The following is a 26,983-nucleotide window of genomic DNA, read 5'->3' on the forward strand; positions in this document are numbered from 1 at the left end:
CACAAGTGATGGCGAGGCTTAAGGCATGGGCACAAGTGCGGGCTAGGCTTAAGGCCTGGGCACAAGTGCGGGCTAGGCTTAAGGCCGGGGCACAAGTGCGGGCTAGGCTTAAGGCCGGGGCACAAGTGCGGGCTAGGCTTAAGGCCGGGGCACAAGTGCGGGCTAGGCTTAAGGCCGGGGCACAAGTGCGGGCTAGGCTTAAGGCCGGGGCACAAGTGCGGGCTAGGCTTAAGGCCGGGGCACAAGTGCGGGCTAGGCTTAAGGCCGGGGCACAAGTGCGGGCTAGGCTTAAGGCCGGGGCACAAGTGCGGGCTAGGCTTAAGGCCGGGGCACAAGTGCGGGCTAGGCTTAAGGCCGGGGCACAAGTGCGGGCTAGGCTTAAGGCCGGGGCACAAGTGCGGGCTAGGCTTAAGGCCGGGGCACAAGTGCGGGCTAGGCTTAAGGCCGGGGCACAAGTGCGGGCTAGGCTTAAGGCCGGGGCACAATTGCGGGCTAGGCTTAAGGCCTGGGCACAATTGCGGGCTAGGCTTAAGGCCTGGGCACAATTGCGGGCTAGGCTTAAGGCCTGGGCACAAGTGCGGGCTAGGCTTAAAGGCCTGGGCACAAGTGCGGGCTAGGCTTAAGGCCGGGGCACAAGTGCGGGCTAGGCTTAAGGCCGGGGCACAAGTGCGGGCTAGGCTCAAGGACGGGGCACAAGTGCGGGGCTTGGCTTAAGGCCTGGTCACAAGTGCGGGCTAGGCTTAAAGGCCTGGGCACAAGTGCGGGCTTGGCTTAAGGCCGGGGCACAAGTGCGGGCTAGGCTTAAGGACGGGGCACAAGTGCGGGCTTGGCTTAAGGACGGGGCACAAGTGCGGGCTTGGCTTAAGGCCTGGGCACAAGTGCGGGCTAGGCTTAAGGCCTGGGCACAAGTGCGGGCTAGGCTTAAGGCCTGGGCACAATTGCGGGCTAGGCTTAAGGCCTGGGCACAATTGCGGGCTAGGCTTAAGGCCTAGGCACAAGTGCGGGCTAGGCTTAAAGGCCTGGGCACAAGTGCGGGCTAGGCTTAAGGCCGGGGCACAAGTGCGGGCTAGGCTTAAGGCCGGGGCACAAGTGCGGGCTAGGCTTAAGGACGGGGCACAAGTGCGGGGCTTGGCTTAAGGCCTGGTCACAAGTGTGGGCTAGGCTTAAAGGCCTGGGCACAAGTGCGGGCTTGGCTTAAGGCCGGGGCACAAGTGCGGGCTAGGCTTAAGGACGGGGCACAAGTGCGGGCTTGGCATAAGGCCTGGTCACAAGTGCGGGCTAGGCTTAAGGCCTGGGCACAAGTGCGGGCTAGGGTTAAGGCCTGGGCACAAGTGCGGGCTAGGCTTAACGCCGAGGCACAAGTGCGGGCTAGGCTTAAAGCCGGGGCACAATTGCGGGCTAGGCTTAAGGCCGGGGCACAAGTGTGGGCTAGGCTTAAGGCCGGGCACAAGTGCGGGCTAGGCTTAAGGCCGGGGCACAAGTGCGGGCTAGGCTTAAGGCCGGGGCACAAGTGCGGGCTAGGCTTAAGGCCGGGGCACAAGTGCGGGCTAGGCTTAAGGCTGGGGCACAAGTGCGGGCTAGGCTTAAGGCCGGGGCACAAGTGCAGTGCTGGCTAGGACCAAGGCAGGGGGCACAAGTGCTGGCTAGGCTTAAGGCATGGGCACAAGTGCTGGCTAGGCTTAGGGCATACAGCTAACTCTTTGCACTCTTTGCATAAAGGGTTAGGCACCCATAGGGGTGAAGAGCTAGCTTTCACCCCTCTACTCTGTACTTGGACATTTAGGACTAGATCCTTTGTTGTACAGTGCGGAGCCTCTCCATAACCCCATGCTCCAAGCGACCAGGCACTTCTTGTCTGTCCTCCGTAAATGGGTAATGCCTTCTTCCCCAATTACAGTCGTGCATGCGCATTCAGACGGGACAAGAGCGAAGAGCATAAAGCTGGCCCTATGTGCATAACCAACTTGAAGCTGAAGACAAAAACAAACAAACAAACAAGCATTCAAGGGGCTCAAAAGTGCGGGCTAGGCTTAAGGCCTGGGCACAAGTGCGGGCTAGAATTAAGGCCTGGGCACAAGTGCGGGCTAGGCTTAAGGCCTGGGCACAAGTGCGGGCTAGTCTTAAGGCCTGGGCACAAGTGCGGGCTAGTCTTAAGGCCTGGGCACAAGTGCGGGCTAGTCTTAAGGCCTGGGCACAAGTGCGGGCTAGGCTTAAGGCCTGGGCACAAGTGCGGGCTAGGCTTAAGGCCTGGGCACAAGTGCGGGCTAGGCTTAAGGCCGGGGCACAAGTGCGGGCTAGGCTTAAGGCCTGGGCACAAGTGCGGGCTAGGCTTAAGGCCTGGGCGCAAGTGCAGTGCTGGCTAGGATCAAGGCAGGGGGCACAAGTGCTGGCTAGGCTTAAGGCCGGGGCACAAGAGCGGGCTAGGCTGAAGGCCGGGGCACAAGTGCGGGCTAGGCTTAAGGCCGGGTCACAAGTGCGGGCTAGGCTTAAGGCCGGGGCACAAGTGCGGGCTAGGCTTAAGGCCTGGGCACAAGTGCGGGCTAGGCTTAAGGCCTGGGCACAAGTGCAGTGCTGGCTAGGATCAAGGCAGGGGGCACAAGTGCTGGCTGGGCTTAAGGCCTGGGCACAAGTGCGGGCTAGGCTTAAGGACGGGGCACAAGTGCGGGCTAGGCTTAAGGCCTGGGCACAAGTGCGGGCTAGGCTTAAGGCCTGGGCACAAGTGCAGTGCTGGCTAGGACCAAGGCAGGGGGCACAAGTGATGGCGAGGCTTAAGGCATGGGCACAAGTGCGGGCTAGGCTTAAGGCCTGGGCACAAGTGCGGGCTAGGCTTAAGGCCGGGGCACAAGTGCGGGCTAGGCTTAAGGCCGGGGCACAAGTGCGGGCTAGGCTTAAGGCCGGGGCACAAGTGCGGGCTAGGCTTAAGGCCGGGGCACAAGTGCGGGCTAGGCTTAAGGCCGGGGCACAAGTGCGGGCTAGGCTTAAGGCCGGGGCACAAGTGCGGGCTAGGCTTAAGGCCGGGGCACAAGTGCGGGCTAGGCTTAAGGCCGGGGCACAAGTGCGGGCTAGGCTTAAGGCCGGGGCACAAGTGCGGGCTAGGCTTAAGGCCGGGGCACAAGTGCGGGCTAGGCTTAAGGCCGGGGCACAAGTGCGGGCTAGGCTTAAGGCCGGGGCACAAGTGCGGGCTAGGCTTAAGGCCGGGGCACAAGTGCGGGCTAGGCTTAAGGCCGGGGCACAAGTGCGGGCTAGGCTTAAGGCCGGGGCACAAGTGCGGGCTAGGCTTAAGGCCGGGGCACAAGTGCGGGCTAGGCTTAAGGCCGGGGCACAAGTGCGGGCTAGGCTTAAGGCCGGGGCACAAGTGCGGGCTAGGCTTAAGGCCGGGGCACAAGTGCGGGCTAGGCTTAAGGCCGGGGCACAAGTGCGGGCTAGGCTTAAGGCCGGGGCACAAGTGCGGGCTAGGCTTAAGGCCGGGGCACAAGTGCGGGCTAGGCTTAAGGCCGGGGCACAAGTGCGGGCTAGGCTTAAGGCCTGGGCACAAGTGCAATGCTGGCTAGGATCAACGCAGGGGGTACAAGTGCTGGCTAGGCTTAAGGCCTGGGCACAAGTGCGGGCTAGGCTTAAGGCCTGGGCACAAGTGCGGGCTAGGCTTAAGGCCTAAACACAAGTGCGGGCTAGGCCTAAGGCCTGGGCACAAGTGCGAGCTAGGCTTAAGGCCTGGGCACAAGTGCGGGCTAGGCTTAATGCCTGGGCACAAGTGCGGGCTAGGCTTAAGGCCTGGGCACAAGTGCGGGCTAGGCTTAAGGCCTAGGCACAAGTGCGGGCTAGGCTTAAGGCCTGGGCACAAGTGCGGGCTAGGCTTAAGGCCTGGGCACAAGTGCGGGCTAGGCTTAAGGCCTGAACACAAGTGCGGGCTAGGCTTTAGGCCTGGGCACAAGTGCGGGCTAGGCTTAAGGCCTGGGCACAAGTGCGGGCTAGGCTTAAGGCCGGGGCACAAGTGCGGGCAAGGCTTAAGGCCGGGGCACAAGTGCGGGCAAGGCTTAAGGCCGGGGCACAAGTGCGGGCTAGGCTTAAGACCGGGGCACAAGTGCGGGCTAGGCTTAAGGCCGGGGCACAAGTGCGGGTTAGGTTTAAAGCCTGGGAACAAGTGCGGGCTAGGCTTAAGGCCTGGGCACAAGTGCGGGCTAGGCTTAAGGCCTGGGCACAAGTGCGGGCTAGGCTTAAGGCCTGGGCACAGGTGCAGTGCTGGCTAGGACCAAGGCAGGGGGCACAAGTGCTGGCTAGGCTTAAGGCATGGGCACAAGTGCTGGCTAGGCTTAAGGCATACAGCTAACTCTTTGCATAAAGGGTTAGGCACCCATAGGGGTGAAGAGCTAGCTTTCACCCCTCTACTCTGTACTTGGACATTTAGGACTAGATCCTTTGTTGTACAGTGCGGAGCCTCTCCATAACCCCATGCTCCAAGCAACCAGGCACTTCTTGTCTGTCCTCCGTAAATGGGTAATGCCTTCTTCCCCAATTACAGTCGTGCATGCGCATTCAGACGGGACAAGAGAGAAGAGCGTAAAGCTGGCCCTATGTGCATAACCAACATGAAGCTGAAGACAAAAACAAACAAACAAGCATTCAAGGGGCTCAAAAGTGCAGGCTAGGCTTAAGGCCTGGGCACAAGTGCGGGCTAGGCTTAAGGCCTGGGCACAAGTGCGGGCTAGGCTTAAGGCCTGGGCACAAGTGCGGGCTAGGCTTAAGGCCTGGGCACAAGTGCGGGCTAGGCTTAAGGCCTGGGCACAAGTGCGGGCTAGGCTGAAGGCCGGGGCACAAGTGCGGGCTAGGCTGAAGGCCTGGGCACAAGTGCGTGCTAGGCTTAAGGCCGGGGCACAAGTGCGGGCTAGGCTTAAGGCCTGGGCACAAGTGCGGGCTAGGCTTAAGGCCTGGGCACAAGTGTGGGCTAGGCTTAAGGCCTGGGCACAAGTGCAGTGCTGGCTAGGATCAAGGCAGGGGGCACAAGTGCTGGCTAGGCTTAAGGCCTGGGCACAAGTGCGGGCTAGGCTTAAGGACGGGGCACAAGTGCGGGCTAGGCTTAAGGCCTGGGCACAAGTGCGGGCTAGGCTTAAGGCCTGGGCACAAGTGCAGTGCTGGCTAGGACCAAGGCAGGGGGCACAAGTGATGGCGAGGCTTAAGGCATGGGCACAAGTGCGGGCTAGGCTTAAGGCCTGGGCACAAGTGCGGGCTAGGCTTAAGGCCGGGGCACAAGTGCGGGCTAGGCTTAAGGCCTGGACACAAGTGCGGGCTAGGCTTAAGGCCTGGGCACAAGTGCGGGCTAGGCTTAAGGCCTGGGCACAAGTGCGGGCTAGGCTTAAGGCCGGGGCACAAGTGCGGGCTAGGCTTAAGGCCGGGGCGCAAGTGCGGGCTAGGCTTAAGGCCTGGGCGCAAGTGCAGTGCTGGCTAGGATCAAGGCAGGGGGCACAAGTGCTGGCTAGGCTTAAGGCCGGGGCACAAGAGCGGGCTAGGCTGAAGGCCGGGGCACAAGTGCGGGCTAGGCTTAAGGCCGGGTCACAAGTGCGGGCTAGGCTTAAGGCCGGGGCACAAGTGCGGGCTAGGCTTAAGGCCTGGGCACAAGTGCGGGCTAGGCTTAAGGCCGGGGCACAAGTGCGGGCTAGGCTTAAGGCCTGGGCACAAGTGTGGGCTAGGCTTAAGGCCTGGGCACAAGTGTGGGCTAGGCTTAAGGCCTGGGCACAAGTGCAGTGCTGGCTAGGATCAAGGCAGGGGGCACAAGTGCTGGCTAGGCTTAAGGCCTGGGCACAAGTGCGGGCTAGGCTTAAGGACGGGGCACAAGTGCGGGCTAGGCTTAAGGCCGGGGCACAAGAGCGGGCTAGGCTGAAGGCCGGGGCACAAGTGCGGGCTAGGCTTAAGGCCGGGTCACAAGTGCGGGCTAGGCTTAAGGCCGGGGCACAAGTGCGGGCTAGGCTTAAGGCCTGGGCACAAGTGCGGGCTAGGCTTAAGGCCGGGGCACAAGTGCGGGCTAGGCTTAAGGCCTGGGCACAAGTGTGGGCTAGGCTTAAGGCCTGGGCACAAGTGTGGGCTAGGCTTAAGGCCTGGGCACAAGTGCAGTGCTGGCTAGGATCAAGGCAGGGGGCACAAGTGCTGGCTAGGCTTAAGGCCTGGGCACAAGTGCGGGCTAGGCTTAAGGACGGGGCACAAGTGCGGGCTAGGCTTAAGGCCTGGGCACAAGTGCGGGCTAGGCTTAAGGCCTGGGAACAAGTGCAGTGATGTCTAGGACCAAGGCAGGGGGCACAAGTGATGGCTAGGCTTAAGGCATGGGCACAAGTGCGGGCTAGGCTTAAGGCCTGGGCACAAGTGCGGGCTAGGCTTAAGGCCGGGGCACAAGTGCGGGCTAGGCTTAAGGCCGGGGCACAAGTGCGGGCTAGGCTTAAGGCCGGGGCACAAGTGCGGGCTAGGCTTAAGGCCGGGGCACAAGTGCGGGCTAGGCTTAAGGCCGGGGCACAAGTGCGGGCTAGGCTTAAGGCCGGGGCACAAGTGCGGGCTAGGCTTAAGGCCGGGGCACAAGTGCGGGCTAGGCTTAAGGCCGGGGCACAAGTGCGGGCTAGGCTTAAGGCCGGGGCACAAGTGCGGGCTAGGCTTAAGGCCGGGGTACAAGTGCGGGCTAGGCTTAAGGCCGGGGCACAAGTGCGGGCTAGGCTTAAGGCCGGGGCACAAGTGAGGGCTAGGCTTAAGGCCGGGGCACAAGTGCGGGCTAGGCTTAAGGCCTGGGCACAAGTGCGGGCTAGGCTTAAGGCCTGGGCACAAGTGCTGGCTAGGACCAAGGCAGGGGGCACAAGTGCTGGCTAGGACCAAGGCAGGGGGCACAAGTGCTGGCTAGGCTTAAGGCATGGGCACAAATGCTGGCTAGGCTTAAGGCATACAGCTAACTCTTTGCACTCTTTGCATAAAGGGTTAGGCACCCATAGGGGTGAAGAGCTAGCTTTCACCCCTCTACTCTGTACTTGGACATTTAGGACTAGATCCTTTGTTGTACAGTGCGGAGCCTCTCCATAACCCCATGCTCCAAGCAACCAGGCACATCTTGTCTGTCCTCCGTAAATGGGTAATGCCTTCTTCCCCAATTACAGTCGTGCATGCGCATTCAGACGGGACAAGAGAGAAGAACGTAAAGCTGGCCCTATGTGCATAACCAACATGAAGCTGAAGACAAAAACAAACAAACAAGCATTCAAGGGGCTCAAAAGTGCGGGCTAGGCTTAAGGCCTGGGCACAAGTGCGGGCTAGGCTTAAGGCCTGGGCACAAGTGCGGGCTAGGCTTAAGGCCTGGGCACAAGTGCGGGCTAGGCTTAAGGCCTGGGCACAAGTGCGGGCTAGGCTTAAGGCCTGGGCACAAGTGCGGGCTAGGCTTAAGGCCTGGGCACAAGTGCGGGCTAGGCTTAAGGCCTGGGCACAAGTGCGGGCTAGGCTTAAGGCCTGGGCACAAGTGCGGGCTAGGCTTAAGGCCTGGGCACAAGTGCGGGCTAGGCTTAAGGCCTGGGCACAAGTGCGGGCTAGGCTTAAGGCCTGGGCACAAGTGCGGGCTAGGCTTAAGGCCTGGGCACAAGTGCGGGCTCGGCTTAAGGCCTGGGAACAAGTGCGGGCTCGGCTTAAGGCCTGGGCACAAGTGCGGGCTAGGCTTAAGGCCTGGGCACAAGTGCGGGCTAGGCTTAAGGCCTGGGCACAAGTGCGGGCTAGGCTGAAGGCCGGGGCACAAGTGCGGGCTAGGCTGAAGGCCTGGGCACAAGTGCGGGCTAGGCTTAAGGCTGGGGCACAAGTGCGGGCTAGGCTTAAGGCCTGGGCACAAGTGCGGTCTAGGCTTAAGGCCTGGGCACAAGTGCAGGCTAGGCTTAAGGCTTGGGCACAAGTGTAGTGCTAGCTAGGATCAAGGCAGGGGGCACAAGTGTGGGCTAGGCTCAAGGCCTGGGCACAAGTGCGGGCTAGGCTTAAGGCCTGGGCACAAGTGCGGGCTAGGCTTAAGGCCTGGGCACAAGTGCGGGCTAGGCTTAAGGCCTGGGCACAAGTGCGGGCTAGGCTTAAGGCCTGGGCACAAGTGCAGTGCTGGCTAGGACCAAGGCAGGGGGCACAAGTGCTGGCTAGGCTTAAGGCCGGGGCACAAGTGCGGGCTAGGCTTAAGGCCGGGGCACAAGTGCGGGCTAGGCTTAAGGCCGGGGCACAAGTGCGGGCTAGGCTTAAGGCCGGGGCACAAGTGCGGGCTAGGCTTAAGGCCGGGGCACAAGTGCGGGCTAGGCTTAAGGCCGGGGCACAAGTGCGGGCTAGGCTTAAGGCCGGGGCACAAGTGCGGGCTAGGCTTAAGGCCGGGGCACAAGTGCGGGCTAGGCTTAAGGCCGGGGCACAAGTGCGGGCTAGGCTTAAGGCCGGGGCACAAGTGCGGGCTAGGCTTAAGGCCGGGGCACAAGTGCGGGCTAGGCTTAAGGCCGGGGCACAAGTGCGGGCTAGGCTTAAGGCCGGGGCACAAGTGCGGGCTAGGCTTAAGGCCGGGGCACAAGTGCGGGCTAGGCTTAAGGCCTGGGCACAAGTGCGGGCTAGGCTTAAGGCCGGGGCACAAGTGCGGGCTAGGCTTAAGGCCTGGGCACAAGTGCGGGCTAGGCTTAAGGCCTGGGCACAAGTGCGGGCTAGGCTTAAGGCCTGGGCACAAGTGCGGGCTAGGCTTAAGGCCTGGGCACAAGTGCGGGCTAGGCTTAAGGCCTGGGCACAAGTGCGGGCTAGGTTTAAGGCCTGGGCACAAGTGCAGGCTAGGCTTAAGGCCTGGGCACAAGTGCGGGCTAGGCTTAAGGCCTGGGCACAAGTGCGGGCTCGGCTTAAGGCCTGGGCACAAGTGCGGGCTCGGCTTAAGGCCGGGGCACAACTGCGGGCTCGGCTTAAGGCCGGGGCACAAGTGCGGGCTCGGCTTAAGGCCGGGGCACAAGTGCGGGCTAGGCTTAAGGCCGGGGCACAAGTGCGGGCTAGGCTTAAGGCCGGGGCACAAGTGCGGGCTAGGCTTAAGGCCGGGGCACAAGTGCGGGCTAGGCTTAAGGCCTGGGCACAAGTGCGGGCTAGGCTTAAGGCCTGGGCACAAGTGAGGGCTAGGCTTAAGGCCTGGGCACAAGTGCGGGCTAGGCTTAAGGCCGGGGCACAACTGCGGGCTAGGCTTAAGGCCGGGGCACAAGTGCGGGCTAGGCTTAAGGCCGGGGCACAAGTGCGGGCTAGGCTTAAGGCCTGGGCACAAGTGCGGGCTAGGCTTAAGGCCGGGGCACAAGTGCGGGCTAGGCTTAAGGCCGGGGCACAAGTGCGGGCTAGGCTTAAGGCCGGGGCACAAGTGCGGGCTAGGCTTAAGGCCGGGGCACAAGTGCGGGCTAGGCTTAAGGCCGGGGCACAAGTGCGGGCTAGGCTTAAGGCCGGGGCACAAGTGCGGGCTAGGCTTAAGGCCGGGGCACAAGTGCGGGCTAGGCTTAAGGCCGGGGCACAAGTGCAGTGCTGGCTAGGACCAAGGCAGGGGGCACAAGTGCTGGCTAGGCTTAAGGCATGGGCACAAGTGCTTAGGGCACATAGGCTTAGGGCATACAGCTAACTCTTTGCATAAAGGGTTAGGCACCCATAGGGGTGAAGAGCTAGCTTTCACCCCTCTACTCTGTACTTGGACATTTAGGACTAGATCCTTTGTTGTACAGTGCGGAGCCTCTCCATAACCCCATGCTCCAAGCGACCAGGCACTTCTTGTCTGTCCTCCGTAAATGGGTAATGCCTTCTTCCCCAATTACAGTCGTGCATGCGCATTCAGACGGGACAAGAGCGAAGAGCATAAAGCTGGCCCTATGTGCATAACCAACTTGAAGCTGAAGACAAAAACAAACAAACAAGCATTCAAGGGGCTCAAAAGTGCGGGCTAGGCTTAAGGCCTGGGCACAAGTGCGGGCTAGGCTTAAGGCCTGGGCACAAGTGCGGGCTAGGCTTAAGGCCTGGGCACAAGTGCGGGCTAGGCTTAAGGCCTGGGCACAAGTGCGGGCTAGGCTTAAGGCCTGGGCACAAGTGCGGGCTAGGCTTAAGGCCTGGGCACAAGTGCGGGCTAGGCTTAAGGCCGGGGCACAAGTGCGGGCTAGGCTTAAGGCCGGGGCACAAGTGCGGGCTAGGCTTAAGGCCTGGGCGCAAGTGCAGTGCTGGCTAGGATCAAGGCAGGGGGCACAAGTGCTGGCTAGGCTTAAGGCCGGGGCACAAGAGCGGGCTAGGCTGAAGGCCGGGGCACAAGTGCGGGCTAGGCTGAAGGCCGGGGCACAAGTGCGGGCTAGGCTTAAGGCCGGGTCACAAGTGCGGGCTAGGCTTAAGGCCGGGGCACAAGTGCGGGCTAGGCTTAAGGCCGGGGCACAAGTGCGGGCTAGGCTTAAGGCCTGGGCACAAGTGCGGGCTAGGCTTAAGGCCTGGGCACAAGTGCAGTGCTGGCTAGGATCAAGGCAGGGGGCACAAGTTCTGGCTAGGCTTAAGGCCTGGGCACAAGTGCGGGCTAGGCTTAAGGACGGGGCACAAGTGCGGGCTAGGCTTAAGGCCTGGGCACAAGTGCGGGCTAGGCTTAAGGCCTGGGCACAAGTGCAGTGCTGGCTAGGACCAAGGCAGGGGGCACAAGTGATGGCTAGGCTTAAGGCATGGGCACAAGTGCGGGCTAGGCTTAAGGCCTGGGCACAAGTGCGGGCTAGGCTTAAGGCCGGGGCACAAGTGCGGGCTAGGCTTAAGGCCGGGGCACAAGTGCGGGCTAGGCTTAAGGCCGGGGCACAAGTGCGGGCTAGGCTTAAGGCCGGGGCACAAGTGCGGGCTAGGCTTAAGGCCGGGGCACAAGTGCGGGCTAGGCTTAAGGCCGGGGCACAAGTGCGGGCTAGGCTTAAGGCCGGGGCACAAGTGCGGGCTAGGCTTAAGGCCGGGGTACAAGTGCGGGCTAGGCTTAAGGCCGGGGCACAAGTGCGGGCTAGGCTTAAGGCCGGGGCACAAGTGCGGGCTAGGCTTAAGGCCTGGGCACAAGTGCGGGCTAGGCTTAAGGCCTGGGCACAAGTGCAGTGCTGGCTAGGACCAAGGCAGGGGGCACAAGTGCTGGCTAGGCTTAAGGCATGGGCACAAGTGCTGGCTAGGCTTAAGGCATACAGCTAACTCTTTGCACTCTTTGCATAAAGGGTTAGGCACCCATAGGGGTGAAGAGCTAGCTTTCACCCCTCTACTCTGTACTTGGACATTTAGGACTAGATCCTTTGTTGTACAGTGCGGAGCCTCTCCATAACCCCATGCTCCAAGCAACCAGGCACTTCTTGTCTGTCCTCCGTAAATGGGTAATGCCTTCTTCCCCAATTACAGTCGTGCATGCGCATTCAGACGGGACAAGAGAGAAGAGCGTAAAGCTGGCCCTATGCGCATAACCAACATGAAGCTGAAGACAAAAACAAACAAACAAGCATTCAAGGGGCTCAAAAGTGCGGGCTAGGCTTAAGGCCTGGGCACAAGTGCGGGCTAGGCTTAAGGCCTGGGCACAAGTGCGGGCTAGGCTTAAGGCCTGGGCACAAGTGCGGGCTAGGCTTAAGGCCTGGGCACAAGAGCGGGCTAGGCTTAAGGCCTGGGCACAAGTGCGGGCTAGGCTTAAGGCCTGGGCACAAGTGCGGGCTAGGCTTAAGGCCTGGGCACAAGTGCGGGCTAGGCTTAAGGCCTGGGCACAAGTGCGGGCTAGGCTTAAGGCCTGGGCACAAGTGCGGGCTAGGCTTAAGGCCAGGGCACAAGTGCGGGCTAGGCTTAAGGCCTGGGCACAAGTGCGGGCTCGGCTTAAGGCCTGGGCACAAGTGCGGGCTCGGCTTAAGGCCTGGGCACAAGTGCGGGCTAGGCTTAAGGCCTGGGCACAAGTGCGGGCTAGGCTTAAGGCCTGGGCACAAGTGCGGGCTAGGCTGAAGGCCGGGGCACAAGTGCGGGCTAGGCTGAAGGCCGGGGCACAAGTGCGGGCTAGGCTTAAGGCCTGGGCACAAGTGCGGTCTAGGCTTAAGGCCTGGGCACAAGTGCGGGCTAGGCTTAAGGCCTGGGCACAAGTGCGGGCTAGGCTTAAGGCCTGGGCACAAGTGCGGGCTAGGCTTAAGGCCTGGGCACAAGTGCGGGCTAGGCTTAAGGCCTGGGCACAAGTGCGGGCTAGGCTTAAGGCCTGGGCACAAGTGCGGGCTAGGCTTAAGGCCTGGGCACAAATGCGGGCTAGGCTTAAGGCCTGGGCACAAGTGCGGGCTAGGCTTAAGGCCTGGGCACAAGTGCGGGCTAGGCTTAAGGCCTGGGCACAAGTGCGGGCTAGGCTTAAGGCCTGGGCACAAGTGCGGGCTAGGCTTAAGGCCTGGGCACAAGTGCGGGCTAGGCTTAAGGCCTGGGCACAAGTGCGGGCTAGGCTTAAGGCCTGGGCACAAGTGCGGGCTAGGCTTAAGGCCTGGGCACAAGTGCGGGCTAGGCTGAAGGCCGGGGCACAAGTGCGGGCTAGGCTTAAGGCCGGGGCACAAGTGCGGGCTAGGCTTAAGGCCTGGGCACAAGTGCGGTCTAGGCTTAAGGCCTGGGCACAAGTGCGGGCTAGGCTTAAGGCCTGGGCACAAGTGCGGGCTAGGCTTAAGGCCGGGGCACAAGTGCGGGCTAGGCTTAAGGCCGGGGCACAAGTGCGGGCTAGGCTTAAGGCTTGGGCACAAGTGTAGTGCTAGCTAGGATCAAGGCAGGGGGCACAAGTGCGGGCTAGGCTTAAGGCCTGGGCACAAGTGCGGGCTAGGCTTAAGGCCTGGGCACAAGTGCGGGCTAGGCTTAAGGCCTGGGCACAAGTGCGGGCTAGGCTTAAGGCCTGGGCACAAGTGCGGGCTAGGCTTAAGGCCTGGGCACAAGTGCAGTGCTGGCTAGGACCAAGGCAGGGGGCACAAGTGCTGGCTAGGCTTAAGGCCGGGGCACAAGTGCGGGCTAGGCTTAAGGCCTGGGCACAAGTGCGGGCTCGGCTTAAGGCCTGGGCACAAGTGCGGGCTAGGCTTAAGGCCTGGGCACAAGTGCGGGCTAGGCTTAAGGCCTGGGCACAAGTGCGGGCTAGGCTGAAGGCCGGGGCACAAGTGCGGGCTAGGCTGAAGGCCGGGGCACAAGTGCGGGCTAGGCTTAAGGCCTGGGCACAAGTGCGGTCTAGGCTTAAGGCCTGGGCACAAGTGCGGGCTAGGCTTAAGGCCTGGGCACAAGTGCGGGCTAGGCTTAAGGCCTGGGCACAAGTGCGGGCTAGGCTTAAGGCCTGGGCACAAGTGCGGGCTAGGCTTAAGGCCTGGGCACAAGTGCGGGCTAGGCTTAAGGCCTGGGCACAAGTGCGGGCTAGGCTTAAGGCCTGGGCACAAATGCGGGCTAGGCTTAAGGCCTGGGCACAAGTGCGGGCTAGGCTTAAGGCCTGGGCACAAGTGCGGGCTAGGCTTAAGGCCTGGGCACAAGTGCGGGCTAGGCTTAAGGCCTGGGCACAAGTGCGGGCTAGGCTTAAGGCCTGGGCACAAGTGCGGGCTAGGCTTAAGGCCTGGGCACAAGTGCGGGCTAGGCTTAAGGCCTGGGCACAAGTGCGGGCTAGGCTGAAGGCCGGGGCACAAGTGCGGGCTAGGCTTAAGGCCGGGGCACAAGTGCGGGCTAGGCTTAAGGCCTGGGCACAAGTGCGGTCTAGGCTTAAGGCCTGGGCACAAGTGCGGGCTAGGCTTAAGGCCTGGGCACAAGTGCGGGCTAGGCTTAAGGCCGGGGCACAAGTGCGGGCTAGGCTTAAGGCCGGGGCACAAGTGCGGGCTAGGCTTAAGGCTTGGGCACAAGTGTAGTGCTAGCTAGGATCAAGGCAGGGGGCACAAGTGCGGGCTAGGCTTAAGGCCTGGGCACAAGTGCGGGCTAGGCTTAAGGCCTGGGCACAAGTGCGGGCTAGGCTTAAGGCCTGGGCACAAGTGCGGGCTAGGCTTAAGGCCTGGGCACAAGTGCGGGCTAGGCTTAAGGCCTGGGCACAAGTGCAGTGCTGGCTAGGACCAAGGCAGGGGGCACAAGTGCTGGCTAGGCTTAAGGCCGGGGCACAAGTGCGGGCTAGGCTTAAGGCCGGGGCACAAGTGCGGGCTAGGCTTAAGGCCGGGGCACAAGTGCGGGCTAGGCTTAAGGCCTGGGCACAAGTGCGGGCTAGGCTTAAGGCCGGGGCACAAGTGCGGGCTAGGCTTAAGGCCTGGGCACAAGTGCGGGCTAGGCTTAAGGCCGGGGCACAAGTGCGGGCTAGGCTTAAGGCCGGGTCACAAGTGCGGGCTAGGCTTAATGCCTGGGCACAAGTGCAGTGCTGGCTAGGACCAAGGCAGGGGGCACAAGTGCTGGCTAGGCTTAAGGCATACAGCTAACTCTTTGCACTCTTTGCATAAAGGGTTAGGCACCCATAGGGGTGAAGAGCTAGCTTTCACCCCTCTACTCTGTACTTGGACATTTAGGACTAGATCCTTTGTTGTGCAGTGCGGAGCCTCTCCATAACCCCATGCTCCAAGCAACCAGGCACTTCTTGTCTGTCCTCCGTAAATGGGTAATGCCTTCTTCCCCAATTACAGTCGTGCATGCGCATTCAGACGGGACAAGAGAGAAGAGCGTAAAGCTGGCCCTATGTGCATAACCAACATGAAGCTGAAGACAAAAACAAACAAACAAGCATTCAAGGGGCTCAAAAGTGCGGGCTAGGCTTAAGGCCTGGGCACAAGTGCGGGCTAGGCTTAAGGCCTGGGCACAAGTGCGGGCTAGGCTTAAGGCCTGGGCACAAGTGCGGGCTAGGCTTAAGGCCTGGGCACAAGTGCGGGCTAGGCTTAAGGCCTGGGCACAAGTGCGGGCTAGGCTTAAGGCCGGGGCACAAGTGCGGGCTAGGCTTAAGGCCGGGGCACAAGTGCGGGCTAGGCTTAAGGCCTGGGCGAAAGTGCAGTGCTGGCTAGGATCAAGGCAGGGGGCACAAGTGCTGGCTAGGCTTAAGGCCGGGTCACAAGTGCGGGCTAGGCTTAAGGCCGGGGCACAAGTGCGGGCTAGGCTTAAGGCCGGGGCACAAGTGCGGGCTAGGCTTAAGGCCTGGGCACAAGTGCGGGCTAGGCTTAAGGCCGGGGCACAAGTGCGGGCTAGGCTTAAGGCCTGGGCACAAGTGTGGGCTAGGCTTAAGGCCTGGGCACAAGTGCAGTGCTGGCTAGGATCAAGGCAGGGGGCACAAGTGCTGGCTAGGCTTAAGGCCTGGGCACAAGTGCGGGCTAGGCTTAAGGACAGGGCACAAGTGCAGGCTAGGCTTAAGGCCTGGGCACAAGTGCGGGCTAGGCTTAAGGCCTGGGCACAAGTGCAGTGCTGGCTAGGACCAAGGCAGGGGGCACAAGTGATGGCTAGGCTTAAGGCATGGGCACAAGTGCGGGTTAGGCTTAAGGCCTGGGCACAAGTGCGGGCTAGGCTTAAGGCCGGGGCACAAGTGCGGGCTAGGCTTAAGGCCGGGGCACAAGTGCGGGCTAGGCTTAAGGCCGGGGCACAAGTGCGGGCTAGGCTTATGGCCGGGGCACAAGTGCGGGCTAGGCTTAAGGCCGGGGCACAAGTGCGGGCTAGGCTTAAGGCCGGGGCACAAGTGCGGGCTAGGCTTAAGGCCGGGGCACAAGTGCGGGCTAGGCTTAAGGCCGGGGCACAAGTGCGGGCTAGGCTTAAGGCCGGGGCACAAGTGCGGGCTAGGCTTAAGGCCGGGGCACAAGTGCGGGCTAGGCTTAAGGCCGGGGCACAAGTGCGGGCTAGGCTTAAGGCCGGGGCACAAGTGCGGGCTAGGCTTAAGGCCGGGGCACAAGTGCGGGCTAGGCTTAAGGCCTGGGCACAAGTGCGGGCTAGGCTTAAGGCCTGGGCACAAGTGCGGGCTAGGCTTAAGGCCTGGGCACAAGTGCAGTGCTGGCTAGGACCAAGGCAGGGGGCACAAGTGCTGGCTAGGCTTAAGGCATGGGCACAAGTGCTGGCTAGGCTTAAGGCATACAGCTAACTCTTTGCACTCTTTGCATAAAGGGTTAGGCACCCATAGGGGTGAAGAGCTAGCTTTCACCCCTCTACTCTGTACTTGGACATTTAGGACTAGATCCTTTGTTGTACAGTGCAGAGCCTCTCCATAACCCCATGCTCCAAGCAACCAGGCACTTCTTGTCTGTCCTCCGTAAATGGGTAATGCCTTCTTCCCCAATTACAGTCCTGCATGCGCATTCAGACGGGACAAGAGAGAAGAGCGTAAAGCTGGCCCTATGTGCATAACCAACATGAAGCTGAAGACAAAAACAAACAAACAAGCATTCAAGGGGCTCAAAAGTGCGGGCTAGGCTTAAGGCCTGGGCACAAGTGCAGGCTAGGCTTAAGGCCTGGGCACAAGTGCGGGCTAGGCTTAAGGCCTGGGCACAAGTGCGGGCTAGGCTTAAGGCCTGGGCACAAGTGCGGGCTAGGCTTAAGGCCTGGGCACAAGTGCGGGCTAGGCTTAAGGCCTGGGCACAAGTGCGGGCTAGGCTTAAGGCCTGGGCACAAGTGCGGGCTAGGCTTAAGGCCTGGGCACAAGTGCGGGCTAGGCTTAAGGCCTGGGCACAAGTGCGGGCTAGGCTTAAGGCCTGGGCACAAGTGCGGGCTAGGCTTAAGGCCTGGGCACAAGTGCGGGCTAGGCTTAAGGCCTGGGCACAAGTGCGGGCTCGGCTTAAGGCCTGGGCACAAGTGCGGGCTCGGCTTAAGGCCTGGGCACAAGTGCGGGCTAGGCTTAAGGCCTGGGCACAAGTGCGGGCTAGGCTTAAGGCCTGGGCACAAGTGCGGGCTAGGCTGAAGGCCGGGGCACAAGTGCGGGCTAGGCTTAAGGCCGGGGCACAAGTGCGGGCTAGGCTTAAGGCCTGGGCACAAGTGCGGTCTAGGCTTAAGGCCTGGGCACAAGTGCGGGCTAGGCTTAAGGCCTGGGCACAAGTGCGGGCTAGGCTTAAGGCCGGGGCACAAGTGCAGGCTAGGCTTAAGGCCGGGGCACAAGTGCGGGCTAGGCTTAAGGCTTGGGCACAAGTGTAGTGCTAGCTAGGATCAAGGCAGGGGGCACAAGTGCTGGCTAGGCTTAAGGCCGGGGCACAAGTGCGGGCTAGGCTTAAGGCCGGGGCACAAGTGCGGGCTAGGCTTAAGGCCGGGGCACAAGTGCGGGCTAGGCTTAAGGCCTGGGCACAAGTGCGGGCTAGGCTTAAGGCCGGGGCACAAGTGCGGGCTAGGCTTAAGGCCTGGGCACAAGTGCGGGCTAGGCTTAAGGCCGGGGCACAAGTGCGGGCTAGGCTTAAGGCCTGGGCACAAGTGCGGGCTAGGCTTAAGGCCTGGGCACAAGTGCAGTGCTGGCTAGGACCAAGGCAGGGGGCACAAGTGCTGGCTAGGCTTAAGGCATGGGCACAAGTGCTGGCTAGGCTTAAGGCATACAGCTAACTCTTTGCACTCTTTGCATAAAGGGTTAGGCACCCATAGGGGTGAAGAGCTAGCTTTCACCCCTCTACTCTGTACTTGGACATTTAGGACTAGATCCTTTGTTGTACAGTGCGGAGCCTCTCCATAACCCCATGCTCCAAGCGACAAGGCACTTCTTGTCTGTCCTCCGTAAATGGGTAATGCCTTCTTCCCCAATTACAGTCGTGCATGCGCATTCAGACGGGACAAGAGAGAAGAGCATAAAGCTGGCCCTATGTGCATAACCAACTTGAAGTTGAAGACAAAAACAAACAAATATGCATTCAAGGGGCTCAAAAGTGCGGGCTAGGCTTAAGGCCTGGGCACAAGTGCGGGCTAGGCTTAAGGCCTGGGCACAAGTGCGGGCTAGGCTTAAGGCCTGGGCACAAGTGCGGGCTAGGCTTAAGGCCTGGGCACAAGTGCGGGCTAGGCTTAAGGCCTGGGCACAAGTGCGGGCTAGGCTTAAGGCCTGGGCACAAGTGCGGGCTAGGCTTAAGGCCTGGGCACAAGTGCGGGCTAGGCTTAAGGCCGGGGCACAAGTGCGGGCTAGGCTTAAGGCCTGGGCACAAGTGCGGGCTAGGCTTAAGGCCTGGGCACAAGTGCAGTGCTGGCTAGGATCAAGGCAGGGTGCACAAGTGCTGGCTAGGCTTAAGGCCGGGGCACAAGAGCGGGCTAGGCTGAAGGCCGGGGCACAAGTGCGGGCTAGGCTTAAGGCCGGGTCACAAGTGCGGGCTAGGCTTAAGGCCGGGGCACAAGTGCGGGCTAGGCTTAAGGCCGGGGCACAAGTGCGGGCTAGGCTTAAGGCCTGGGCACAAGTGCGGGCTAGGCTTAAGGCCTGGGCACAAGTGCAGTGCTGGCTAGGATCAAGGCAGGGGGCACAAGTGCTGGCTAGGCTTAAGGCCTGGGCACAAGTGCGGGCTAGGCTTAAGGCCTGGGCACAAGTGCGGGCTAGGCTTAAGGCCGGGGCACAAGTGCGGGCTAGGCTTAAGGCCGGGGCACAAGTGCGGGCTAGGCTTAAGGCCGGGGCACAAGTGCGGGCTAGGCTTAAGGCCGGGGCACAAGTGCGGGCTAGGCTTAAGGCCGGGGCACAAGTGCGGGCTAGGCTTAAGGCCGGGGCACAAGTGCGGGCTAGGCTTAAGGCCGGGGCACAAGTGCGGGCTAGGCTTAAGGCCGGGGCACAAGTGCAGTGCTGGCTAGGACCAAGGCAGGGGGCACAAGTGCTGGCTAGGCTTAAGGCATGGGCACAAGTGCTGGCTAGGCTTAAGGCATACAGCTAACTCTTTGCACTCTTTGCATAAAGGGTTAGGCACCCATAGGGGTGAAGAGCTAGCTTTCACCCCTCTACTCTGTACTTGGACATTTAGGACTAGATCCTTTGTTGTACAGTGCGGAGCCTCTCCATAACCCCATGCTCCAAGCGACCAGGCACTTCTTGTCTTTCCTCCGTAAATGCTTAATGCCTTCTTCCCCAATTACAGTCGTGCATGCGCATTCAGACGGGACAAGAGCGAAGAGCGTAAAGCTGGCCCTATGTGCATAACCAACATGAAGCTGAAGACAAAAACAAACAAACAAGCATTCAAGGGGCTCAAAAGTGCGGGCTAGGCTTAAGGCCTGGGCACAAGTGCGGGCTAGGCTTAAGGCCTGGGCACAAGTGCGGGCTAGGCTTAAGGCCTGGGCACAAGTGCGGGCTAGGCTTAAGGCCTGGGCACAAGTGCGGGCTAGGCTTAAGGCCTGGGCACAAGTGCGGGCTAGGCTTAAGGCCTGGGCACAAGTGCGGGCTAGGCTTAAGGCCTGGGCACAAGTGCGGGCTCGGCTTAAGGCCTGGGCACAAGTGCGGGCTCGGCTTAAGGCCGGGGCACAAGTGCGGGCTAGGCTTAAGGCCGGGGCACAAGTGCGGGCTAGGCTTAAGGCCTGGGCACAAGTGCGGGCTAGGCTTAAGGCCTGGGCACAAGTGCGGGCTCGGCTTAAGGCCTGGGCACAAGTGCGGGCTCGGCTTAAGGCCTGGGCACAAGTGCGGGCTCGGCTTAAGGCCTGGGCACAAGTGCGGGCTCGGCTTAAGGCCTGGGCACAAGTGCGGGCTCGGCTTAAGGCCTGGGCACAAGTGCGGGCTCGGCTTAAGGCCTGGGCACAAGTGCGGGCTCGGCTTAAGGCCTGGGCACAAGTGCGGGCTCGGCTTAAGGCCTGGGCACAAGTGCGGGCTCGGCTTAAGGCCGGGGCACAAGTGCGGGCTAGGCTTAAGGCCGGGGCACAAGTGCGGGCTAGGCTTAAGGCCGGGGCACAAGTGCGGGCTAGGCTTAAGGCCGGGGCACAAGTGCGGGCTAGGCTTAAGGCCGGGGCACAAGTGCGGGCTAGGCTTAAGGCCGGGGCACATGTGCGGGCTAGGCTTAAGGCCGGGGCACAAGTGCGGGCTAGGCTTAAGGCCGGGGCACAAGTGCGGGCTAGGCTTAAGGCCGGGGCACAAGTGCGGGCTAGGCTTAAGGCCTGGGCACAAGTGCAGGCTAGGCTTAAGGCCTGGGCACAAGTGCAGTGCTGGCTAGGACCAAGGCAGGGGGCACAAGTGCTGGCTAGGCTTAAGGCATGGGCACAAGTGCTGGCTAGGCTTAAGGCATACAGCTAACTCTTTGCACTCTTTGCATAAAGGGTTAGGCACCCATAGGGGTGAAGAGCTAGCTTTCACCCCTCTACTCTGTACTTGGACATTTAGGACTAGATCCTTTGTTGTACAGTGCGGAGCCTCTCCATAACCCCATGCTCCAAGCGACCAGGCACTTCTTGTCTGTCCTCCGTAAATGGGTAATGCCTTCTTCCCCAATTACAGTCGTGCATGCGCATTCAGACGGGACAAGAGCGAAGAGCGTAAAGCTGGCCCTATGTGCATAACCAACATGAAGCTGAAGACAAAAACAAACAAACAAGCATTCAAGGGGCTCAAAAGTGCGGGCTAGGCTTAAGGCCTGGGCACAAGTGCGGGCTAGGCTTAAGGCCTGGGCACAAGTGCGGGCTAGGCTTAAGGCCTGGGCACAAGTGCGGGCTAGGCTTAAGGCCTGGGCACAAGTGCGGGCTAGGCTTAAGGCCTGGGCACAAGTGCGGGCTAGGCTTAAGGCCTGGGCACAAGTGCGGGCTAGGCTTAAGGCCTGGGCACAAGTGCGGGCTCGGCTTAAGGCCTGGGCACACGTGCGGGCTAGGCTTAAGGCCTGGGCACAAGTGCGGGCTCGGCTTAAGGCCTGGGCACAAGTGCGGGCTCGGCTTAAGGCCTGGGCACAAGTGCGGGCTCGGCTTAAGGCCTGGGCACAAGTGCGGGCTCGGCTTAAGGCCTGGGCACAAGTGCGGGCTCGGCTTAAGGCCTGGGCACAAGTGCGGGCTCGGCTTAAGGCCTGGGCACAAGTGCGGGCTCGGCTTAAGGCCTGGGCACAAGTGCGGGCTCGGCTTAAGGCCTGGGCACAAGTGCGGGCTCGGCTTAAGGCCTGGGCACAAGTGCGGGCTCGGCTTAAGGCCTGGGCACAAGTGCGGGCTCGGCTTAAGGCCGGGGCACAAGTGCGGGCTAGGCTTAAGGCCGGGGCACAAGTGCGGGCTAGGCTTAAGGCCGGGGCACAAAGGCGGGCTAGGCTTAAGGCCGGGGCACAAGTGCGGGCTAGGCTTAAGGCCTGGGCACACGTGCGGGCTAGGCTTAAGGCCGGGGCACACGTGCGGGCTAGGCTTAAGGCCGGAGCACAAGTGCGGGCTAGGCTTAAGGCCGGGGCACAAGTGCGGGCTAGGCTTAAGGCCGGGGCACAAGTGCGGGCTAGGCTTAAGGCCGGGGCACAAGTGCGGGCTAGGCTTAAGGCCGGGGCACAAGTGCGGGCTAGGCTTAAGGCCGGGGCACAAGTGCGGGCTAGGCTTAAGGCCGGAGCACAAGTGCGGGCTAGGCTTAAGGCCGGGGCACAAGTGCGGGCTAGGCTTAAGGCCTGGGCACAAGTGCGGGCTAGGCTTAAGGCCTGGGCACAAGTGCGGGCTAGGCTTAAGGCCTGGGCACAAGTGCGGGCTAGGCTTAAGGCCTGGGCACAAGTGCAGTGCTGGCTAGGACCAAGGCAAGGGGCACAAGTGCTGGCTAGGCTTAAGGCATGGGCACAAGTGCGGGCTAGGCTTAAGGCCTGGGCACAAGTGCGGGCTAGGCTTAAGGCCGGGGCACAAGTGCGGGCTAGGCTTAAGGCCGGGGCACAAGTGCGGGCTAGGCTTAAGGCCGGGGCACAAGTGCGGGCTAGGCTTAAGGCCGGGGCACAAGTGCGGGCTAGGCTTAAGGCCGGGGCACAAGTGCGGGCTAGGCTTAAGGCCGGGGCACAAGTGCGGGCTAGGCTTAAGGCCGGGGCACAAGTGCGGGCTAGGCTTATGGCCGGTGCACAAGTGCGGGCTAGGCTTAAGGCCGGGGCACAAGTGCGGGCTAGGCTTAAGGCCGGGGCACAAGTGCGGGCTAGGCTTAAGGCCGGGGCACAAGTGCGGGCTAGGCTTAAGGCCGGGGCACAAGTGCGGGTTAGGCTTAAGGCCGGGGCACAAGTGCGGGCTAGGCTTAAGGCCGGGGCACAAGTGCGGGCTAGGCTTAAGGCCTGGGCACAAGTGCGGGCTAGGCTTAAGGCCTGGGCACAAGTGCGGGCTAGGCTTAAGGCCGGGGCACAAGTGCGGGCTAGGCTTAAGGCATGGGCACAAGTGCTGGCTAGGCTTAAGGCATACAGCTAACTCTTTGCACTCTTTGCATAAAGGGTTAGGCACCCATAGGGGTGAAGAGCTAGCTTTCACCCCTCTACTCTGTACTTGGACATTTAGGACTAGATCCTTTGTTGTACAGTGCGGAGCCTCTCCATAACCCCATGCTCCAAGCGACCAGGCACTTCTTGTCTGTCCTCCGTAAATGGGTAATGCCTTCTTCCCCAATTACAGTCGTGCATGCGCATTCAGACGGGACAAGAGCGAAGAGCGTAAAGCTGGCCCTATGTGCATAACCAACTTGAAGCTGAAGACAAAAACAAACAAACAAGCATTCAAGGGGCTCAAAAGTGCGGGCTAGGCTTAAGGCCTGGGCACAAGTGCGGGCTAGGCTTAAGGCCTGGGCACAAGTGCGGGCTAGGCTTAAGGCCTGGGCACAAGTGCGGGCTAGGCTTAAGGCCTGGGCACAAGTGCGGGCTAGGCTTAAGGCCTGGGCACAAGTGCGGGCTAGGCTTAAGGCCTGGGCACAAGTGCGGGCTAGGCTTAAGGCCGGGGCACAAGTGCGGGCTAGGCTTAAGGCCTGGGCACAAGTGCGGGCTAGGCTTAAGGCCTGGGCACAAGTGCAGTGCTAGCTAGGATCAAGGCAGGGGGCACAAGTGCTGGCTAGGCTTAAGGCCTGGGAACAAGTGCGGGCTAGGCTTAAGGCCTGGGCACAAGTGCTGGCTAGGCTTAAGGCCTGGGCACAAGTGCGGGCTAGGCTTAAGGACGGGGCACAAGTGCGGGCTAGGCTTAAGGCCGGGGCACAAGTGCGGGCTAGGCTTAAGGCCGGGGCACAAGTGCGGGCTAGGCTTAAGGCCGGGGCACAAGTGCGGGCTAGGCTTAAGGCCTGGGCACAAGTGCAGTGCTGGCTAGGACCAAGGCAGGGGACATAAGTGCTGGCTAGGCTTAAGGCATGGGCACAAGTGCGGGCTAGGCTTAAGGCCTGGGCACAAGTGCGGGCTAGGCTTAAGGCCGGGGCACAAGTGCGGGCTAGGCTTAAGGCCGGGGCACAAGTGCGGGCTAGGCTTAAGGCCGGGGCACAAGTGCGGGCTAGGCTTAAGGCCGGGGCACAAGTGCGGGCTAGGCTTAAGGCCGGGGCACAAGTGCGGGATAGGCTTAAGGCCGGGGCACAAGTGCGGGCTAGGCTTATGGCCGGGGCACAAGTGCGGGCTAGGCTTAAGGCCGGGGCACAAGTGCGGGTTAGGCTTAAGGCCGGGGCACAAGTGCGGGCTAGGCTTAAGGCCGGGGCACAAGTGCGGGCTAGGCTTAAGGCCTGGGCACAAGTGCGGGCTAGGCTTAAGGCCTGGGCACAAGTGCGGGCTAGGCTTAAGGCCTGGGCACAAGTTCAGTGCTGGCTAGGACCAAGGCAGGGGGCACAAGTGCTGGCTAGGCTTAAGGCATGGGCACAAGTGCTGGCTAGGCTTAAGGCATACAGCTAACTCTTTGCACTCTTTGCATAAAGGGTTAGGCACCCATACGGGTGAAGAGCTAGCTTTCACCCCTCTACTCTGTACTTGGACATTTAGGACTAGATCCTTTGTTGTACAGTGCGGAGCCTCTCCATAACCCCATGCTCCAAGCGACCAGGCACTTCTTGTCTGTCCTCCGTAAATGGGTAATGCCTTCTTCCCCAATTACAGTCGTGCATGCGCATTCAGACGGGACAAGAGCGAAGAGCGTAAAGCTGGCCCTATGTGCATAACCAACTTGAAGCTGAAGACAAAAACAAACAAACAAGCATTCAAGGGGCTCAAAAGTGCGGGCTAGGCTTAAGGCCTGGGCACAAGTGCGGGCTAGGCTTAAGGCCTGGGCACAAGTGCGGGCTAGGCTTAAGGCCTGGGCACAAGTGCGGGCTAGGCTTAAGGCCTGGGCACAAGTGCGGGCTAGGCTTAAGGCCTGGGCACAAGTGCGGGCTAGGCTTAAGGCCGGGGCACAAGTGCGGGCTAGGCTTAAGGCCTGGGTACAAGTGCGGGCTAGACTTAACGCCTGGGCACAAGTGCAGTGCTGGCTAGGATCAAGGCAGGGGGCACAAGTGCTGGCTAGGCTTAAGGCCGGGGCACAAGAGCGGGCTAGGCTGAAGGCCGGGGCACAAGTGCGGGCTAGGCTTAAGGCCGGGTCACAAGTGCGGGCTAGGCTTAAGGCCGGGGCACAAGTGCGGGCTAGGCTTAAGGCCTGGGCACAAGTGCGGGCTAGGCTTAAGGCCGAGGCACAAGTGCGGGCTAGGCTTAAGGCCTGGGCACAAGTGCGGGCTAGGCTTAAGGCCTGGGCACAAGTGCAGTGCTGGCTAGGATCAAGGCAGGGGGCACAAGTGCTGGCTAGGCTTAAGGCCTGGGCACAAGTGCGGGCTAGGCTTAAGGACGGGGCACAAGTGCGGGCTAGGCTTAAGGCCTGGGCACAAGTGCGGGCTAGGCTTAAGGCCTGGGCACAAGTGCAGTGCTGGCTAGGACCAAGGCAGGGGGCACAAGTGATGGCTAGGCTTAAGGCATGGGCACAAGTGCGGGCTAGGCTTAAGGCCTGGGCACAAGTGCGGGCTAGGCTTAAGGCCGGGGCACAAGTGCGGGCTAGGCTTAAGGCCGGGGCACAAGTGCGGGCTAGGCTTAAGGCCGGGGCACAAGTGCGGGCTAGGCTTAAGGCCGGGGCACAAGTGCGGGCTAGGCTTAAGGCCGGGGCACAAGTGCGGGCTAGGCTTAAGGCCGGGGCACAAGTGCGGGCTAGGCTTAAGGCCGGGGCACAAGTGCGGGCTAGGCTTAAGGCCGGGGCACAAGTGCGGGCTAGGCTTAAGGCCGGGGCACAAGTGCGGGCTAGGCTTAAGGCCGGGGCACAAGTGCGGGCTAGGCTTAAGGCCGGGGCACAAGTGCAGTGCTGGCTAGGACCAAGGCAGGGGGCACAAGTGCTGGCTAGGCTTAAGGCATGGGCACAAGTGCTGGCTAGGCTTAAGGCATACAGCTAACTCTTTGCACTCTTTGCATAAAGGGTTAGGCACCCATAGGGGTGAAGAGCTAGCTTTCACCCCTCTACTCTGTACTTGGACATTTAGGACTAGATCCTTTGTTGTACAGTGCGGAGCCTCTCCATAACCCCATGCTCCAAGCGACCAGGCACTTCTTGTCTGTCCTCCGTAAATGGGTAATGCCTTCTTCCCCAATTACAGTCGTGCATGCGCATTCAGACGGGACAAGAGCGAAGAGCGTAAAGCTGGCCCTATGTGCATAACCAACATGAAGCTGAAGACAAAAACAAACAAACAAGCATTCAAGGGGCTCAAAAGTGCGGGCTAGGCTTAAGGCCTGGGCACAAGTGCGGGCTAGGCTTAAGGCCTGGGCACAAGTGCGGGCTAGGCTTAAGGCCTGGGCACAAGTGCGGGCTAGGCTTAAGGCCTGGTCACAAGTGCGGGCTAGGCTTAAGGCCTGGGCACAAGTGCGGGCTAGACTTAAGGCCTGGGCACAAGTGCGGGCTCGGCTTAAGGCCTGGGCACAAGTGCGGGCTCGGCTTAAGGCCTGGGCACAAGTGCGGGCTCGGCTTAAGGCCTGGGCACAAGTGCGGGCTCGGCTTAAGGCCTGGGCACAAGTGCGGGCTCGGCTTAAGGCCTGGGCACAAGTGCGGGCTAGGCTTAAGGCCGGGGCACAAGTGCGGGCTAGGCTTAAGGCCGGGGCACAAGTGCGGGCTAGGCTTAAGGCCGGGGCACAAGTGCGGGCTAGGCTTAAGGCCGGGGCACAAGTGCGGGCTAGGCTTAAGGCCGGGACACAAGTGCGGGCTAGGCTTAAGGCCGGGGCACAAGTGCGGGCTAGGCTTAAGGCCGGGGCACAAGTGCGGGCTAGGCTTAAGGCCGGGGCACAAGTGCGGGCTAGGCTTAAGGCCTGGGCACAAGTGCGGGCTAGGCTTAAGGCCTGGGCACAAGTGCGGGCTAGGCTTAAGGCCGGGGCACAAGTGCGGGCTAGGCTTAAGGCCGGGGCACAAGTGCGGGCTAGGCTTAAGGCCGGGGCACAAGTGCGGGCTAGGCTTAAGGCCGGGGCACAAGTGCGGGCTAGGCTTAAGGCCGGGGCACAAGTGCGGGCTAGGCTTAAGGCCGGGGCACAAGTACGGGCTAGTCTAAAGGCCGGGGCACAAGTGCGGGCTAGGCTTAAGGCCGGGGCAGAAGTGCGGGCTAGGCTTAAGGCCTGGGAACAAGTGCGGGCTAGGCTTAAGGCCTGGGAACAAGTGCCGGCTAGGCTTAAGGCCTGGGCACAAATGCTGGCTAGGCTTAAGGCCTGGGCACAAGTGCGGGCTAGGCTTAAGGACGGGGCACAAGTGCGGGCTAGGCTTAAGGCCGGGGCACAAGTGCGGGCTAGGCTTAAGGCCGGGGCACAAGTGCGGGCTAGGCTTAAGGCCGGGGCACAAGTGCGGGCTAGGCTTAAGGCCGGGGCACAAGTGCGGGCTAGGCTTAAGGCCTGGGCACAAGTGCAGTGCTGGCTAGGACCAAGGCAGGGGGCATAAGTGCTGGCTAGGCTTAAGGCATGGGCACAAGTGCGGGCTAGGCTTAAGGCCTGGGCACAAGTGCGGGCTAGGCTTAAGGTCGGGGCACAAGTGCGGGCTAGGCTTAAGGCCGGGGCACAAGTGCGGGCTAGGCTTAAGGCCGGGGCACAAGTGCGGGCTAGGCTTATGGCCGGGGCACAAGTGCGGGCTAGGCTTATAACCGGGGCACAAGTGCGGGCTAGGCTTAAGGCCGGGGCACAAGTGCGGGCTAGGCTTAAGGCCGGGCACAAGTGCGGGTTAGGCTTAAGGCCGGGGCACAAGTGCGGGCTAG

Source organism: Ranitomeya imitator, chromosome 1, assembly GCF_032444005.1.
Source record: "Ranitomeya imitator isolate aRanImi1 chromosome 1, aRanImi1.pri, whole genome shotgun sequence".
NCBI classification, from domain to species: Eukaryota; Metazoa; Chordata; class Amphibia; order Anura; family Dendrobatidae; genus Ranitomeya; species Ranitomeya imitator.